Genomic DNA, 18,024 nt, shown 5'->3' with positions numbered 1-18,024 from the left:
AGAGACAGGAGGAAGGGGTTAGGAGTTAGAGACAGGAGGAAGGGGTTAGGGGTTAGGGGTTAGAGACAGGATGAAGGGGTTAGGAGTTAGAGACAGGAGGAAGGGGTTAGGAGTTAGAGACAGGAGGAAGGGGCTAGGAGATAGGGGTTAGGTGTTAGAGACAGGAGGAAGGGATTAGGAGATAGGGGTTAGGAGTTAGAGACAGGAGGAAGGGGTTAGGGGTTAGAGACAGGAGGAAGGGGTTAGGGGTTAGAGACAGGAGGAAGGGGTTAGGAGTTAGAGACAGGAGGAAGGGGTTAGGAGTTAGAGACAGGAGGAAGGGTCAGGGGTTAGAGACAGGAGGAAGGGGTTAGGGGTTAGAGACAGGAGGAAGGGGTTAGGGGTTAGAGACAGGAGGAAGGGTTAGGGGTTAGAGACAGGAGGAAGGGGTTAGGAGTTAGAGACAGGAGGAAGGGGTTAGGGGTTTGGGGTTAGAGACAGGAGGAAGGGGTTAGGAGTTAGGGGTTAGAGACAGGAGGAAGGGGTTAGGGGTTAGAGACAGGAGGAAGGGGTTAGGAGTTAGGGGTTAGAGACAGGAGGAAGGGGTTAGGAGTTAGAGACAGGAGGAAGGGGTTAGGGGTTTGGGGTTAGAGACAGGAGGAAGGGGTTAGGAGATAGGGGTTAGAGACATGAGGAAGGGGTTAGGAGTTAGGAGTTAGAGACAGGAGGAAGGGGTTAGGGGTTAGAGACAGGAGGAAGGGGTTAGGAGTTAGAGACAGGAGGAAGGGGTTAGGGGGTTAGAGACAGGAGGAAGGGGTTAGGGGTTAGAGACAGGAGGAAGGGGTTAGGGGTTAGAGACAGGAGGAAGGGGTTAGGAGTTAGAGACAGGAGGAAGGGGTTAGGAGTTAGAGACAGGAGGAAGGGGTTAGGAGTTAGAGACAGGAGGAAGGGGTTAGGGGTTAGGGGTTAGAGACAGGAGGAAGGGGTTAGGAGTTAGAGACAGGAGGAAGGGGTTAGGAGTTAGAGACAGGAGGAAGGGGTTAGGAGTTAGAGACAGGAGGAAGGGGTTAGGGGTTAGAGACAGGAGGAAGGGGTTAGGGGTTAGAGACAGGAGGAAGGGGTTAGGGGTTAGAGACAGGAGGAAGGGGTTAGGGGTTAGAGACAGGAGGAAGGGGTTAGGGGTTAGGGGTTAGAGACAGGAGGAAGGGTTAGGGGTTAGGGGTTAGAGACAGGAGGAAGGGGTTAGGGGTTAGAGACAGGAGGAAGGGGTTAGGAGTTAGAGACAGGAGGAAGGGGTTAGGGGTTAGAGACAGGAAGAAGGGGTTAGGGGTTAGAGACAGGAGGAAGGGGTTAGGGGTTAGAGACAGGAGGAAGGGGTTAGGGGTTAGAGACAGGAGGAAGGGGTTAGGGGTTAGAGACAGGAGGAAGGGGTTAGGAGTTAGAGACAGGAGGAAGGAGTTAGGGGTTAGAGACAGGAGGAAGGGGTTAGGAGTTAGAGACAGGAGGAAGGGGTTAGGGGTTAGGGGTTAGAGACAGGAAGAAGTGGTTAGGAGTTAGAGACAGGAGGAAGGGGTTGGGAGTTAGAGACAGGAGGAAGGGGTTAGGAGTTAGAGACAGGAGGAAGGGGTTAGGAGTTAGAGACAGGAGGAAGGGGTTAGGAGTTAGAGACAGGAGGAAGGGGTTAGGAGTTAGAGACAGGAGGAAGGAGTTAGGGGTTAGAGACAGGAGGAAGGGGTTAGGGGTTAGAGACAGGAGGAAGGGGTTAGGGGTTAGAGACAGGAAGAAGTGGTTAGGAGTTAGAGACAGGAGGAAGGGGTTAGGAGTTAGGGGTTAGAGACAGGAAGAAGTGGTTAGGAGTTAGGGGTTAGAGACAGGAGGAAGGGGTTAGGGGTTAGGGGTTAGAGACAGGAGGAAGGGGTTAGGGGTTAGAGACAGGAGGAAGGGGTTAGGAGATAGGGGTTAGAGACATGAGGAAGGGGTTAGGAGTTAGGGGTTAGAGACAGGAAGAAGTGGTTAGGAGTTAGGGGTTAGAGACAGGAGGAAGGGGTTAGGAGTTAGGGGTTAGGAGTTAGAGACAGGAGTTAGGAGTTAGGGGTTAGAGACAGGAGGAAGGGGTTAGGGGTTAGAGACAGGAGGAAGGGATTAGGGGTTAGATACAGGAGGAAGGGGTTAGGGGTTAGGAGTTAGGGGTTAGAGACAGGAGGAAGGGGTTAGGAGTTAGAGACAGGAGGAAGGGGTTAGGGGTTTGGGGTTAGAGACAGGAGGAAGGGGTTAGGAGTTAGAGACAGGAGGAAGGGGTTAGGGGTTAGATACAGGAGGGGGTTAGGGGTTAGAGACAGGAGGAAGGGGTTAGGAGTTAGAGACAGGAGGAAGGGGTTAGGAGTTAGGGGTTAGGGGTTAGAGACAGGAGGAAGGGGTTAGGAGTTAGAGACAGGAGGAAGGGGTTAGGGGTTAGAGACAGGAGGAAGGGGTTAGGAGTTAGAGACAGGAGGAAGGGGTTAGGAGTTAGGAGTTAGGGGTTAGAGACAGGAGGAAGGGGTTAGGAGTTAGAGACAGGAGGAAGGGGTTAGGGGTTAGAGACAGGAGGAAGGGTTAGGGGTTAGAGACAGGAGGAAGGGGTTAGGAGTTAGGGGTTAGGGGTTAGAGACAGGAGGAAGGGGTTAGGAGTTAGAGACAGGAGGAAGGGGTTAGGGGTTAGAGACAGGAGGAAGGGGTTAGGGGTTAGAGACAGGAGGAAGGGGTTATGAGTTAGGGGTTAGAGACAGGAGGAAGGGGTTAGGGGTTAGAGACAGGAGTTAGGAGTTAAGGGTTAGAGACAGGAGGAAGGGGTTAGGGGTTAGAGACAGGAGTTAGGAGTTAGGGGTTAGAGACAGGAGGAAGGGGTTAGGAGTTAGAGACAGGAGGAAGGGGTTAGGAGTTAGAGACAGGAGGAAGGAGTTAGGAGTTAGAGACAGGAGGAAGGGGTTAGGGGTTAGGGGTTAGAGACAGGAGGAAGGGGTTAGGGGTTAGAGACAGGAGGAAGGGGTTAGGGGTTAGAGTCAGGAGGAAGGGGTTAGGGGTTAGAGACAGGAGGAAGGGGTTAGGGGTTAGAGACAGGAGTTAGGAGTTAGGGGTTAGAGACAGGAGGAAGGGGTTAGGGGTTAGAGACAGGAGGAAGGGGTTAGGGGTTAGAGACAGGAGGAAGGGGTTAGGGGTTAGAGACAGGAGGAAGGGGTTAGGGGTTAGAGACAGGAGGAAGGGGTTAGGGGTTAGAGACAGGAGGAAGGGGTTAGGAGTTAGGGGTTAGAGACAGGAGGAAGTGGTTAGGGGTTAGAGACAGGAGGAAGGGGTTAGGGGTTAGAGACAGGAGGAAGGGGTTAGGGGTTAGAGACAGGAGGAAGGGGTTAGGAGTTAGGGGTTAGAGACAGGAGGAAGGGGTTAGGGGTTAGAGACAGGAGGAAGGGGTTAGGAGTTAGGAGTTAGAGACAGGAGGAAGGGGTTAGGGGTTAGAGACAGGAGGAAGGGGTTAGGGGTTAGAGACAGGATGAAGGGGTTAGGGGTTAGGAGTTAGGGGTTAGAGACAGGAGGAAGGGGTTAGGGGTTAGAGACAGGAGGAAGGGGTTAGGAGTTAGGGGTTAGAGACAGGAGGAAGGGGTTAGGTGTTAGAGACAGGAGGAAGGGGTTAGGGGTTAGGAGTTAGGGGTTAGAGACAGGAGGAAGGGGTTAGGGGTTAGAGACAGGAGGAAGGGGTTAGGGGTTAGGAGTTAGAGACAGGAGGAAGGGGTTAGGGGTTAGAGACAGGAGGAAGGGGTTAGGAGTTAGAGACAGGAGGAAGGGGTTAGGGGTTAGGAGTTAGAGACAGGAGGAAGGGGTTAGGGGTTAGAGACAGGAGGAATGGGTTAGGGGTTAGAGACAGGAGGAAGGGGTTAGGAGTTAGAGACAGGAGGAAGGGGTTAGGAGTTAGGAGTTAGGGGTTAGAGACAGGAGGAAGGGGTTAGAGGTTAGAGACAGGAGGAAGGGGTTAGGGGTTAGAGACAGGAGGAAGGGGTTAGGGGTTAGAGACAGGAGGAAGGGGTTAGGGGTTAGGAGTTAGGGGTTAGAGACAGGAGGAAGGGGTTAGGGGTTAGAGACAGGAGGAAGGGGTTAGGAGTTAGGGGTTAGAGACAGGAGGAAGGGGTTAGGAGTTAGAGACAGGAGGAAGGGGTTAGGAGGTAGAGACAGGAGGAAGGGGTTAGGGGTTAGGAGTTAGGGGTTAGAGACAGGAGGAAGGGGTTAGGGGTTAGAGACAGGAGGAAGGGGTTAGGGGTTAGGGGTTAGAGACAGGAGGAAGGAGTTAGGAGTTAGAGACAGGAGGAAGGGGTTAGGAGTTAGAGACAGGAGGAAGGGGTTTGGAGTTAGAGACAGGAGGAAGGGGTTAGGAGTTAGGGGTTAGAGACAGGAGGAAGGGGTTAGGGGTTAGAGACAGGAGGAAGGGGTTAGGGGTTAGAGACAGGAGGAAGGGGTTAGGAGTTAGAGACAGGAGGAAGGGGTTAGGAGTTAGGGGTTAGAGACAGAAGGAAGGGGTTAGGAGTTAGAGACAGGAGGAAGGGGTTAGGAGTTAGAGACAGGAGGAAGGAGTTAGGAGTTAGAGACAGGAGGAAGGGGTTAGGGGTTAGGGGTTAGAGACAGGAGGAAGGGGTTAGGGGTTAGAGACAGGAGGAAGGGGTTAGGGGTTAGAGTCAGGAGGAAGGGGTTAGGGGTTAGAGACAGGAGGAAGGGGTTAGGGGTTAGAGACAGGAGTTAGGAGTTAGGGGTTAGAGACAGGAGGAAGGGGTTAGGGGTTAGAGACAGGAGGAAGGGGTTAGGGGTTAGAGACAGGAGGAAGGGGTTAGGGGTTAGAGACAGGAGGAAGGGGTTAGGGGTTAGAGACAGGAGGAAGGGGTTAGGGGTTAGAGACAGGAGGAAGGGGTTAGGAGTTAGGGGTTAGAGACAGGAGGAAGTGGTTAGGGGTTAGAGACAGGAGGAAGGGGTTAGGGGTTAGAGACAGGAGGAAGGGGTTAGGGGTTAGAGACAGGAGGAAGGGGTTAGGAGTTAGGGGTTAGAGACAGGAGGAAGGGGTTAGGGGTTAGAGACAGGAGGAAGGGGTTAGGAGTTAGGAGTTAGAGACAGGAGGAAGGGGTTAGGGGTTAGAGACAGGAGGAAGGGGTTAGGGGTTAGAGACAGGATGAAGGGGTTAGGGGTTAGGAGTTAGGGGTTAGAGACAGGAGGAAGGGGTTAGGGGTTAGAGACAGGAGGAAGGGGTTAGGAGTTAGGGGTTAGAGACAGGAGGAAGGGGTTAGGAGTTAGAGACAGGAGGAAGGGGTTAGGGGTTAGGAGTTAGGGGTTAGAGACAGGAGGAAGGGGTTAGGGGTTAGAGACAGGAGGAAGGGGTTAGGGGTTAGGAGTTAGAGACAGGAGGAAGGGGTTAGGGGTTAGAGACAGGAGGAAGGGGTTAGGAGTTAGAGACAGGAGGAAGGGGTTAGGGGTTAGGAGTTAGAGACAGGAGGAAGGGGTTAGGGGTTAGAGACAGGAGGAATGGGTTAGGGGTTAGAGACAGGAGGAAGGGGTTAGGAGTTAGAGACAGGAGGAAGGGGTTAGGAGTTAGGAGTTAGGGGTTAGAGACAGGAGGAAGGGGTTAGAGGTTAGAGACAGGAGGAAGGGGTTAGGGGTTAGAGACAGGAGGAAGGGGTTAGGGGTTAGAGACAGGAGGAAGGGGTTAGGAGTTAGGGGTTAGAGACAGGAGGAAGGGGTTAGGAGTTAGAGACAGGAGGAAGGGGTTAGGAGTTAGAGACAGGAGGAAGGGGTTAGGGGTTAGGAGTTAGGGGTTAGAGACAGGAGGAAGGGGTTAGGGGTTAGAGACAGGAGGAAGGGGTTAGGGGTTAGGGGTTAGAGACAGGAGGAAGGAGTTAGGAGTTAGAGACAGGAGGAAGGGGTTAGGAGTTAGAGACAGGAGGAAGGGGTTTGGAGTTAGAGACAGGAGGAAGGGGTTAGGAGTTAGGGGTTAGAGACAGGAGGAAGGGGTTAGGGGTTAGAGACAGGAGGAAGGGGTTAGGGGTTAGAGACAGGAGGAAGGGGTTAGGAGTTAGAGACAGGAGGAAGGGGTTAGGAGTTAGGGGTTAGAGACAGGAGGAAGGGGTTAGGAGTTAGAGACAGGAGGAAGGGGTTAGGGGTTAGGAGTTAGGGGTTAGAGACAGGAGGAAGGGGTTAGGAGTTAGGGGTTAGAGACAGGAGGATGGGGTTACGGGTTAGAGACAGGAGGAAGGGTTAGGGGTTAGAGACAGGAGGAAGGGGTTAGGGGTTAGAGACAGGAGGAAGGGGTTAGGAGTTAGAGACAGGAGGAAGGGGTTAGGAGTTAGGGGTTAGAGACAGGAGGAAGGGGTTAGGGGTTAGAGACAGGAGGAAGGGGTTAGGAGTTAGGGGTTAGAGACAGGAGGATGGGGTTAGGGGTTAGAGACAGGAGGAAGGGGTTAGGACTTAGAGACAGGAGGAAGGGGTTAGGAGTTAGAGACAGGAGGAAGGGGTTAGGGGTTAGAGACAGGAGGAAGGGGTTAGGAGTTAGAGACAGGAGGAAGGGTTAGGAGTTAGAGACAGGAGGAAGGGGTTAGGGGTTAGAGACAGGAGGAAGGGGTTAGGGGTTAGAGACAGGAGGAAGGGGTTAGGAGTTAGAGACAGGAGGAAGGGGTTAGGGGTTAGAGACAGGAGGAAGGGGTTAGGAGTTAGAGACAGGAGGAAGGGTTAGGAGTTAGAGACAGGAGGAAGGGGCTAGGGGTTAGAGACAGGAGGAAGGGGTTAGGGGTTAGAGACAGGAGGAAGGGGTTAGGAGTTAGAGACAGGAGGAAGGGGTTAGGAGTTAGAGACAGGAGGAAGGGGTTAGGGGTTAGAGACAGGAGGAAGGGGTTAGGGGTTAGAGACAGGAGGAAGGGGTTAGGGGTTAGAGACAGGAGGAAGGGGTTAGGGGTTAGAGACAGGAGGAAGGGGTTAGGAGTTAGAGACAGGAGGAAGGGGTTAGGGGTTAGAGACAGGAGGAAGGCGTTAGGAGTTAGAGACAGGAGGAAGGGGTTAGGAGTTAGAGACAGGAGGAAGGGGTTAGGAGTTAGAGACAGGAGGAAGGGGTTAGGGGTTAGAGACAGGAGGAAGGGGTTAGGGGTTAGAGACAGGAGGAAGGAGTTAGGAGTTAGAGACAGGAGGAAGGAGTTAGGAGTTAGAGACAGCAGGAAGGGGTTAGGGGTTAGAGACAGGAGGAAGGGGTTAGGAGTTAGAGACAGGAGGAAGGGGTTAGGGGTTTGGGGTTAGAGACAGGAGGAAGGGGTTAGGGGTTAGAGACAGGAGGGGGTTAGGGGTTAGAGACAGGAGGAAGGGGTTAGGAGTTAGAGACAGGAGGAAGGGGTTAGGAGTTAGGGGTTAGGGGTTAGAGACAGGAGGAAGGGGTTAGGAGTTAGAGACAGGAGGAAGGGGTTAGGGGTTAGAGACAGGAGGAAGGGTTAGGGGTTAGAGACAGGAGGAAGGGGTTAGGAGTTAGGGGTTAGGGGTTAGAGACAGGAGGAAGGGGTTAGGAGTTAGAGACAGGAGGAAGGGGTTAGGGGTTAGAGACAGGAGGAAGGGGTTAGGGGTTAGAGACAGGAGGAAGGGGTTATGAGTTAGGGGTTAGAGACAGGAGGAAGGGGTTAGGGGTTAGAGACAGGAGTTAGGAGTTAAGGGTTAGAGAAAGGAGGAAGGGGTTAGGGGTTAGAGACAGGAGTTAGGAGTTAGGGGTTAGAGACAGGAGGAAGGGGTTAGGAGTTAGAGACAGGAGGAAGGGGTTAGGAGTTAGAGACAGGAGGAAGGAGTTAGGAGTTAGAGACAGGAGGAAGGGGTTAGGGGTTAGGGGTTAGAGACAGGAGGAAGGGGTTAGGGGTTAGAGACAGGAGGAAGGGGTTAGGGGTTAGAGTCAGGAGGAAGGGGTTATGGGTTAGAGACAGGAGGAAGGGGTTAGGGGTTAGAGACAGGAGTTAGGAGTTAGGGGTTAGAGACAGGAGGAAGGGGTTAGGGGTTAGAGACAGGAGGAAGGGGTTAGGGGTTAGAGACAGGAGGAAGGGGTTAGGGGTTAGAGACAGGAGGAAGGGGTTAGGGGTTAGAGACAGGAGGAAGGGGTTAGGGGTTAGAGACAGGAGGAAGGGGTTAGGAGTTAGGGGTTAGAGACAGGAGGAAGGGGTTAGGGGTTAGAGACAGGAGGAAGGGGTTAGGGGTTAGAGACAGGAGGAAGGGGTTTAGGGGTTAGAGACAGGAGGAAGGGGTTAGGAGTTAGGGGTTAGAGACAGGAGGAAGGGGTTAGGGGTTAGAGACAGGAGGAAGGGGTTAGGAGTTAGGAGTTAGAGACAGGAGGAAGGGGTTAGGAGTTAGGAGTTAGGGGTTAGAGACAGGAGGAAGGGGTTAGGAGTTAGAGACAGGAGGAAGGGGTTAGGGGTTAGAGACAGGAGGAAGGGTTAGGGGTTAGAGACAGGAGGAAGGGGTTAGGAGTTAGGGGTTAGGGGTTAGAGACAGGAGGAAGGGGTTAGGAGTTAGAGACAGGAGGAAGGGGTTAGGGGTTAGAGACAGGAGTTAGGAGTTAAGGGTGAGAGAAAGGAGGAAGGGGTTAGGGGTTAGAGACAGGAGTTAGGAGTTAGGGGTTAGAGACAGGAGGAAGGGGTTAGGAGTTAGAGACAGGAGGAAGGGGTTAGGAGTTAGAGACAGGAGGAAGGAGTTAGGAGTTAGAGACAGGAGGAAGGGGTTAGGGGTTAGGGGTTAGAGACAGGAGGAAGGGGTTAGGGGTTAGAGACAGGAGGAAGGGGTTAGGGGTTAGAGTCAGGAGGAAGGGGTTAGGGGTTAGAGACAGGAGGAAGGGGTTAGGGGTTAGAGACAGGAGTTAGGAGTTAGGGGTTAGAGACAGGAGGAAGGGGTTAGGGGTTAGAGACAGGAGGAAGGGGTTAGGGGTTAGAGACAGGAGGAAGGGGTTAGGGGTTAGAGACAGGAGGAAGGGGTTAGGGGTTAGAGACAGGAGGAAGGGGTTAGGGGTTAGAGACAGGAGGAAGGGGTTAGGAGTTAGGGGTTAGAGACAGGAGGAAGGGGTTAGGGGTTAGAGACAGGAGGAAGGGGTTAGGCGTTAGAGACAGGAGGAAGGGGTTTAGGGGTTAGAGACAGGAGGAAGGGGTTAGGAGTTAGGGGTTAGAGACAGGAGGAAGGGGTTAGGGGTTAGAGACAGGAGGAAGGGGTTAGGAGTTAGGAGTTAGAGACAGGAGGAAGGGGTTAGGAGTTAGGAGTTAGGGGTTAGAGACAGGAGGAAGGGGTTAGGAGTTAGAGACAGGAGGAAGGGGTTAGGGGTTAGAGACAGGAGGAAGGGTTAGGGGTTAGAGACAGGAGGAAGGGGTTAGGAGTTAGGGGTTAGGGGTTAGAGACAGGAGGAAGGGGTTAGGAGTTAGAGACAGGAGGAAGGGGTTAGGGGTTAGAGACAGGAGGAAGGGGTTAGGGGTTAGAGACAGGAGGAAGGGGTTATGAGTTAGGGGTTAGAGACAGGAGGAAGGGGTTAGGGGTTAGAGACAGGAGTTAGGAGTTAAGGGTTAGAGAAAGGAGGAAGGGGTTAGGGGTTAGAGACAGGAGTTAGGAGTTAGGGGTTAGAGACAGGAGGAAGGGGTTAGGAGTTAGAGACAGGAGGAAGGGGTTAGGAGTTAGAGACAGGAGGAAGGAGTTAGGAGTTAGAGACAGGAGGAAGGGGTTAGGGGTTAGGGGTTAGAGACAGGAGGAAGGGGTTAGGGGTTAGAGACAGGAGGAAGGGGTTAGGGGTTAGAGTCAGGAGGAAGGGGTTAGGGGTTAGAGACAGGAGGAAGGGGTTAGGGGTTAGAGACAGGAGTTAGGAGTTAGGGGTTAGAGACAGGAGGAAGGGGTTAGGGGTTAGAGACAGGAGGAAGGGGTTAGGGGTTAGAGACAGGAGGAAGGGGTTAGGGGTTAGAGACAGGAGGAAGGGGTTAGGGGTTAGAGACAGGAGGAAGGGGTTAGGGGTTAGAGACAGGAGGAAGGGTTAGGGGTTAGAGACAGGAGGAAGGGGTTAGGAGTTAGGGGTTAGGGGTTAGAGACAGGAGGAAGGGGTTAGGAGTTAGAGACAGGAGGAAGGGGTTAGGGGTTAGAGACAGGAGTTAGGAGTTAAGGGTTAGAGAAAGGAGGAAGGGGTTAGGGGTTAGAGACAGGAGTTAGGAGTTAGGGGTTAGAGACAGGAGGAAGGGGTTAGGAGTTAGAGACAGGAGGAAGGGGTTAGGGGTTAGAGACAGGAGGAAGGAGTTAGGAGTTAGAGACAGGAGGAAGGGGTTAGGGGTTAGGGGTTAGAGACAGGAAGAAGGGGTTAGGGGTTAGAGACAGGAGGAAGGGGTTAGGGGTTAGAGTCAGGAGGAAGGGGTTAGGGGTTAGAGACAGGAGGAAGGGGTTAGGGGTTAGAGACAGGAGTTAGGAGTTAGGGGTTAGAGACAGGAGGAAGGGGTTAGGGGTTAGAGACAGGAGGAAGGGGTTAGGGGTTAGAGACAGGAGGAAGGGGTTAGGGGTTAGAGACAGGAGGAAGGGGTTAGGGGTTAGAGACAGGAGGAAGGGGTTAGGGGTTAGAGACAGGAGGAAGGGGTTAGGAGTTAGGGGTTAGAGACAGGAGGAAGGGGTTAGGGGTTAGAGACAGGAGGAAGGGGTTAGGGGTTAGAGACAGGAGGAAGGGGTTTAGGGGTTAGAGACAGGAGGAAGGGGTTAGGAGTTAGGGGTTAGAGACAGGAGGAAGGGGTTAGGGGTTAGAGACAGGAGGAAGGGGTTAGGAGTTAGGAGTTAGAGACAGGAGGAAGGGGTTAGGAGTTAGGAGTTAGGGGTTAGAGACAGGAGGAAGGGGTTAGGAGTTAGAGACAGGAGGAAGGGGTTAGGGGTTAGAGACAGGAGGAAGGGTTAGGGGTTAGAGACAGGAGGAAGGGGTTAGGAGTTAGGGGTTAGGGGTTAGAGACAGGAGGAAGGGGTTAGGAGTTAGAGACAGGAGGAAGGGGTTAGGGGTTAGAGACAGGAGGAAGGGGTTAGGGGTTAGAGACAGGAGGAAGGGGTTATGAGTTAGGGGTTAGAGACAGGAGGAAGGGGTTAGGGGTTAGAGACAGGAGTTAGGAGTTAAGGGTTAGAGAAAGGAGGAAGGGGTTAGGGGTTAGAGACAGGAGTTAGGAGTTAGGGGTTAGAGACAGGAGGAAGGGGTTAGGAGTTAGAGACAGGAGGAAGGGGTTAGGAGTTAGAGACAGGAGGAAGGAGTTAGGAGTTAGAGACAGGAGGAAGGGGTTAGGGGTTAGGGGTTAGAGACAGGAGGAAGGGGTTAGGGGTTAGAGACAGGAGGAAGGGGTTAGGGGTTAGAGTCAGGAGGAAGGGGTTAGGGGTTAGAGACAGGAGGAAGGGGTTAGGGGTTAGAGACAGGAGTTAGGAGTTAGGGGTTAGAGACAGGAGGAAGGGGTTAGGGGTTAGAGACAGGAGGAAGGGGTTAGGGGTTAGAGACAGGAGGAAGGGGTTAGGGGTTAGAGACAGGAGGAAGGGGTTAGGGGTTAGAGACAGGAGGAAGGGGTTAGGGGTTAGAGACAGGAGGAAGGGGTTAGGAGTTAGGGGTTAGAGACAGGAGGAAGGGGTTAGGGGTTAGAGACAGGAGGAAGGGGTTAGGGGTTAGAGACAGGAGGAAGGGGTTAGGAGTTAGGGGTTAGAGACAGGAGGAAGGGGTTAGGGGTTAGAGACAGGAGGAAGGGGTTAGGAGTTAGGAGTTAGAGCCAGGAGGAAGGGGTTAGGGGTTAGAGACAGGAGGAAGGGGTTAGGGGTTAGAGACAGGATGGAGGGGTTAGGGGTTAGGAGTTAGGGGTTAGAGACAGGAGGAAGGGGTTAGGGGTTAGAGACAGGAGGAAGGGGTTAGGAGTTAGGGGTTAGAGACAGGAGGAAGGGGTTAGGAGTTAGAGACAGGAGGAAGGGGTTAGGAGTTAGAGACAGGAGGAAGGGGTTAGGGGTTAGGAGTTAGGGGTTAGAGACAGGAGGAAGGGGTTAGGGGTTAGAGACAGGAGGAAGGGGTTAGGGGTTAGGAGTTAGAGACAGGAGGAAGGGGTTAGGGGTTAGAGACAGGAGGAAGGGGTTAGGGGTTAGGAGTTAGAGACAGGAGGAAGGGGTTAGGGGTTAGGAGTTAGAGACAGGAGGAAGGGGTTAGGGGTTAGAGACAGGAGGAATGGGTTAGGGGTTAGAGACAGGAGGAAGGGGTTAGGAGTTAGAGACAGGAGGAAGGGTTTAGGAGTTAGGAGTTAGGGGTTAGAGACAGGAGGAAGGGGTTAGAGGTTAGAGACAGGAGGAAGGGGTTAGGGGTTAGAGACAGGAGGAAGGGGTTAGGGGTTAGAGACAGGAGGAAGGGGTTAGGGGTTAGGAGTTAGGGGTTAGAGACAGGAGGAAGGGGTTAGGGGTTAGAGACAGGAGGAAGGGGTTAGGGGTTAGAGACAGGAGGAAGGGGTTAGGAGTTAGAGACAGGAGGAAGGGGTTAGGAGTTAGAGACAGGAGTTAGGAGTTAAGGGTTAGAGAAAGGAGGAAGGGGTTAGGGGTTAGAGACAGGAGTTAGGAGTTAGGGGTTAGAGACAGGAGGAAGGGGTTAGGAGTTAGAGACAGGAGGAAGGGGTTAGGAGTTAGAGACAGGAGGAAGGAGTTAGGAGTTAGAGACAGGAGGAAGGGGTTAGGGGTTAGGGGTTAGAGACAGGAGGAAGGGGTTAGGGGTTAGAGACAGGAGGAAGGGGTTAGGGGTTAGAGTCAGGAGGAAGGGGTTAGGGGTTAGAGACAGGAGGAAGGGGTTAGGGGTTAGAGACAGGAGTTAGGAGTTAGGGGTTAGAGACAGGAGGAAGGGGTTAGGGGTTAGAGACAGGAGGAAGGGGTTAGGGGTTAGAGACAGGAGGAAGGGGTTAGGGGTTAGAGACAGGAGGAAGGGGTTAGGGGTTAGAGACAGGAGGAAGGGGTTAGGAGTTAGGGGTTAGAGACAGGAGGAAGGGGTTAGGGGTTAGAGACAGGAGGAAGGGGTTAGGGGTTAGATTCAGGAGGAAAGGGTTAGGGGTTAGAGACAGGAGGAAGGGGTTAGGAGTTAGGGGTTAGAGACAGGAGGAAGGGGTTAGGGGTTAGAGACAGGAGGAAGGGGTTAGGAGTTAGGAGTTAGAGACAGGAGGAAGGGGTTAGGGGTTAGAGACAGGAGGAAGGGGTTAGGGGTTAGAGACAGGATGAAGGGGTTAGGGGTTAGGAGTTAGGGGTTAGAGACAGGAGGAAGGGGTTAGGGGTTAGAGACAGGAGGAAGGGGTTAGGAGTTAGGGGTTAGAGACAGGAGGAAGGGGTTAGGAGTTAGAGACAGGAGGAAGGGGTTAGGAGTTAGAGACAGGAGGAAGGGGTTAGGGGTTAGGAGTTAGGGGTTAGAGACAGGAGGAAGGGGTTAGGGGTTAGAGACAGGAGGAAGGGGTTAGGGGTTAGGAGTTAGAATCAGGAGGAAGGGGTTAGGGGTTAGAGACAGGAGGAAGGGGTTAGGGGTTAGGAGTTAGAGACAGGAGGAAGGGGTTAGGGGTTAGGAGTTAGAGACAGGAGGAAGGGGTTAGGGGTTAGAGACAGGAGGAATGGGTTAGGGGTTAGAGACAGGAGGAAGGGGTTAGGAGTTAGAGACAGGAGGAAGGGGTTAGGAGTTAGGAGTTAGGGGTTAGAGACAGGAGGAAGGGGTTAGAGGTTCGAGACAGGAGGAAGGGGTTAGGGGTTAGAGACAGGAGGAAGGGGTTAGGGGTTAGAGACAGGAGGAAGGGGTTAGGGGTTAGGAGTTAGGGGTTAGAGACAGGAGGAAGGGGTTAGGGGTTAGAGACAGGAGGAAGGGGTTAGGGGTTAGAGACAGGAGGAAGGGGTTAGGAGTTAGAGACAGGAGGAAGGGGTTAGGAGTTAGAGACAGGAGGAAGGGGTTAGGGGTTAGGAGTTAGGGGTTAGAGACAGGAGGAAGGGCGTTAGGGGTTAGAGACAGGAGGAAGGGGTTAGGGGTTAGGGGTTAGATACAGGAGGAAGGGGTTAGGAGTTAGAGACAGGAGGAAGGGGTTAGGAGTTAGGGGTTAGGGGTTAGAGACAGGAGGAAGGGGTTAGGGGTTAGAGACAGGAGGAAGGGGTTAGGAGTTAGAGACAGGAGGAAGGGGTTAGGAGTTAGAGACAGGAGGAAGGGGTTAGGGGTTAGAGACAGGAGGATGTGGTTAGGGGTTAGAGACAGGAGGAAGGGGTTAGAGGTTAGAGACAGGAGGAAGGAGTTAGGAGTTAGAGACAGGAGGAAGGGGTTAGGAGTTAGAGACAGGAGGAAGGGGTTAGGAGTTAGAGACAGGAGGAAGGGGTTAGGAGTTAGAGACAGGAGGAAGGGGTTAGGAGTTAGGGGTTAGAGACAGGAGGAAGGGGTTAGGGGTTAGAGACAGGAGGAAGGGGTTAGGGGTTAGAGACAGGAGGAAGGGGTTAGGAGTTAGAGACAGGAGGAAGGGGTTAGGAGTTAGGGGTTAGAGACAGGAGGAAGGGGTTAGGGGTTAGAGACAGGAGGAAGGGGTTAGGAGTTAGGGGTTAGAGACAGGAGGATGGGGTTAGGGGTTAGAGACAGGAGGAAGGGGTTAGGAGTTAGAGACAGGAGGAAGGGGTTAGGAGTTAGAGACAGGAGGAAGGGGTTAGGGGTTAGAGACAGGAGGAAGGGGTTAGGAGTTAGAGACAGGAGGAAGGGTTAGGAGTTAGAGACAGGAGGAAGGGGTTAGGGGTTAGAGACAGGAGGAAGGGGTTAGGGGTTAGAGACAGGAGGAAGGGGTTAGGAGTTAGAGACAGGAGGAAGGGGTTAGGGGTTAGAGACAGGAGGAAGGGGTTAGGAGTTAGAGACAGGAGGAAGGGTTAGGAGTTAGAGACAGGAGGAAGGGGCTAGGGGTTAGAGACAGGAGGAAGGGGTTAGGGGTTAGAGACAGGAGGAAGGGGTTAGGAGTTAGAGACAGGAGGAAGGGGTTAGGAGTTAGAGACAGGAGGAAGGGGTTAGGGGTTAGAGACAGGAGGAAGGGGTTAGGGGTTAGAGACAGGAGGAAGGGGTTAGGGGTTAGAGACAGGAGGAAGGGGTTAGGGGTTAGAGACAGGAGGAAGGGGTTAGGAGTTAGAGACAGGAGGAAGGGGTTAGGGGTTAGAGACAGGAGGAAGGGGTTAGGAGTTAGAGACAGGAGGAAGGGGTTAGGAGTTAGAGACAGGAGGAAGGGGTTAGGAGTTAGAGACAGGAGGAAGGGGTTAGGGGTTAGAGACAGGAGGAAGGGGTTTGGGGTTAGAGACAGGAGGAAGGAGTTAGGAGTTAGAGACAGGAGGAAGGGGTTAGAGGTTAGAGACAGCAGGAAGGGGTTAGGGGTTAGAGACAGGAGGAAGGGGTTAGGGGTTAGGGGTTAGAGACAGGAGGAAGGGGTTAGGGGTTAGAGACAGGAGGAAGGGGTTAGGAGTTAGGGGTTAGAGACAGGAGGAAGGGGTTAGGAGTTAGAGACAGGAGGAAGGGGTTAGGAGTTAGAGACAGGAGGAAGGGGTTAGGGGTTAGGAGTTAGGGGTTAGAGACAGGAGGAAGGGGTTAGGGGTTAGAGACAGGAGGAAGGGGTTAGGAGTTAGGGGTTAGAGACAGGAGGAAGGGGTTAGGAGTTAGAGACAGGAGGAAGGGGTTAGGAGTTAGAGACAGGAGGAAGGGGTTAGGGGTTAGGAGTTAGGGGTTAGAGACAGGAGGAAGGGGTTAGGGGTTAGAGACAGGAGGAAGGGGTTAGGGGTTAGAGACAGGAGGAAGGGGTTAGGAGTTAGGGGTTAGAGACAGGAGGAAGGGGTTAGGGGTTAGAGACAGGAGGAAGGGGTTAGGAGTTAGGAGTTAGAGCCAGGAGGAAGGGGTTAGGGGTTAGAGACAGGAGGAAGGGGTTAGGGGTTAGAGACAGGATGGAGGGGTTAGGGGTTAGGAGTTAGGGGTTAGAGACAGGAGGAAGGGGTTAGGGGTTAGAGACAGGAGGAAGGGGTTAGGAGTTAGGGGTTAGAGACAGGAGGAAGGGGTTAGGAGTTAGAGACAGGAGGAAGGGGTTAGGAGTTAGAGACAGGAGGAAGGGGTTAGGGGTTAGGAGTTAGGGGTTAGAGACAGGAGGAAGGGGTTAGGGGTTAGAGACAGGAGGAAGGGGTTAGGGGTTAGGAGTTAGAGACAGGAGGAAGGGGTTAGGGGTTAGAGACAGGAGGAAGGGGTTAGGGGTTAGGAGTTAGAGACAGGAGGAAGGGGTTAGGGGTTAGGAGTTAGAGACAGGAGGAAGGGGTTAGGGGTTAGAGACAGGAGGAATGGGTTAGGGGTTAGAGACAGGAGGAAGGGGTTAGGAGTTAGAGACAGGAGGAAGGGTTTAGGAGTTAGGAGTTAGGGGTTAGAGACAGGAGGAAGGGGTTAGAGGTTAGAGACAGGAGGAAGGGGTTAGGGGTTAGAGACAGGAGGAAGGGGTTAGGGGTTAGAGACAGGAGGAAGGGGTTAGGGGTTAGGAGTTAGGGGTTAGAGACAGGAGGAAGGGGTTAGGGGTTAGAGACAGGAGGAAGGGGTTAGGGGTTAGAGACAGGAGGAAGGGGTTAGGAGTTAGAGACAGGAGGAAGGGGTTAGGAGTTAGAGACAGGAGTTAGGAGTTAAGGGTTAGAGAAAGGAGGAAGGGGTTAGGGGTTAGAGACAGGAGTTAGGAGTTAGGGGTTAGAGACAGGAGGAAGGGGTTAGGAGTTAGAGACAGGAGGAAGGGGTTAGGAGTTAGAGACAGGAGGAAGGAGTTAGGAGTTAGAGACAGGAGGAAGGGGTTAGGGGTTAGGGGTTAGAGACAGGAGGAAGGGGTTAGGGGTTAGAGACAGGAGGAAGGGGTTAGGGGTTAGAGTCAGGAGGAAGGGGTTAGGGGTTAGAGACAGGAGGAAGGGGTTAGGGGTTAGAGACAGGAGTTAGGAGTTAGGGGTTAGAGACAGGAGGAAGGGGTTAGGGGTTAGAGACAGGAGGAAGGGGTTAGGGGTTAGAGACAGGAGGAAGGGGTTAGGGGTTAGAGACAGGAGGAAGGGGTTAGGGGTTAGAGACAGGAGGAAGGGGTTAGGAGTTAGGGGTTAGAGACAGGAGGAAGGGGTTAGGGGTTAGAGACAGGAGGAAGGGGTTAGGGGTTAGATTCAGGAGGAAGGGGTTAGGGGTTAGAGACAGGAGGAAGGGGTTAGGAGTTAGGGGTTAGAGACAGGAGGAAGGGGTTAGGGGTTAGAGACAGGAGGAAGGGGTTAGGAGTTAGGAGTTAGAGACAGGAGGAAGGGGTTAGGGGTTAGAGACAGGAGGAAGGGGTTAGGGGTTAGAGACAGGATGAAGGGGTTAGGGGTTAGGAGTTAGGGGTTAGAGACAGGAGGAAGGGGTTAGGGGTTAGAGACAGGAGGAAGGGGTTAGGAGTTAGGGGTTAGAGACAGGAGGAAGGGGTTAGGAGTTAGAGACAGGAGGAAGGGGTTAGGAGTTAGAGACAGGAGGAAGGGGTTAGGGGTTAGGAGTTAGGGGTTAGAGACAGGAGGAAGGGGTTAGGGGTTAGAGACAGGAGGAAGGGGTTAGGGGTTAGGAGTTAGAATCAGGAGGAAGGGGTTAGGGGTTAGAGACAGGAGGAAGGGGTTAGGGGTTAGGAGTTAGAGACAGGAGGAAGGGGTTAGGGGTTAGGAGTTAGAGACAGGAGGAAGGGGTTAGGGGTTAGAGACAGGAGGAATGGGTTAGGGGTTAGAGACAGGAGGAAGGGGTTAGGAGTTAGAGACAGGAGGAAGGGGTTAGGAGTTAGGAGTTAGGGGTTAGAGACAGGAGGAAGGGGTTAGAGGTTAGAGACAGGAGGAAGGGGTTAGGGGTTAGAGACAGGAGGAAGGGGTTAGGGGTTAGAGACAGGAGGAAGGGGTTAGGGGTTAGGAGTTAGGGGTTAGAGACAGGAGGAAGGGGTTAGGGGTTAGAGACAGGAGGAAGGGGTTAGGGGTTAGAGACAGGAGGAAGGGGTTAGGAGTTAGAGACAGGAGGAAGGGGTTAGG

This window comes from Salvelinus alpinus, chromosome 4 (genome assembly GCF_045679555.1).
Source record: "Salvelinus alpinus chromosome 4, SLU_Salpinus.1, whole genome shotgun sequence".
NCBI classification, from domain to species: domain Eukaryota; kingdom Metazoa; phylum Chordata; class Actinopteri; order Salmoniformes; family Salmonidae; genus Salvelinus; species Salvelinus alpinus.
This window is presented reverse-complemented; position numbering follows the sequence as displayed.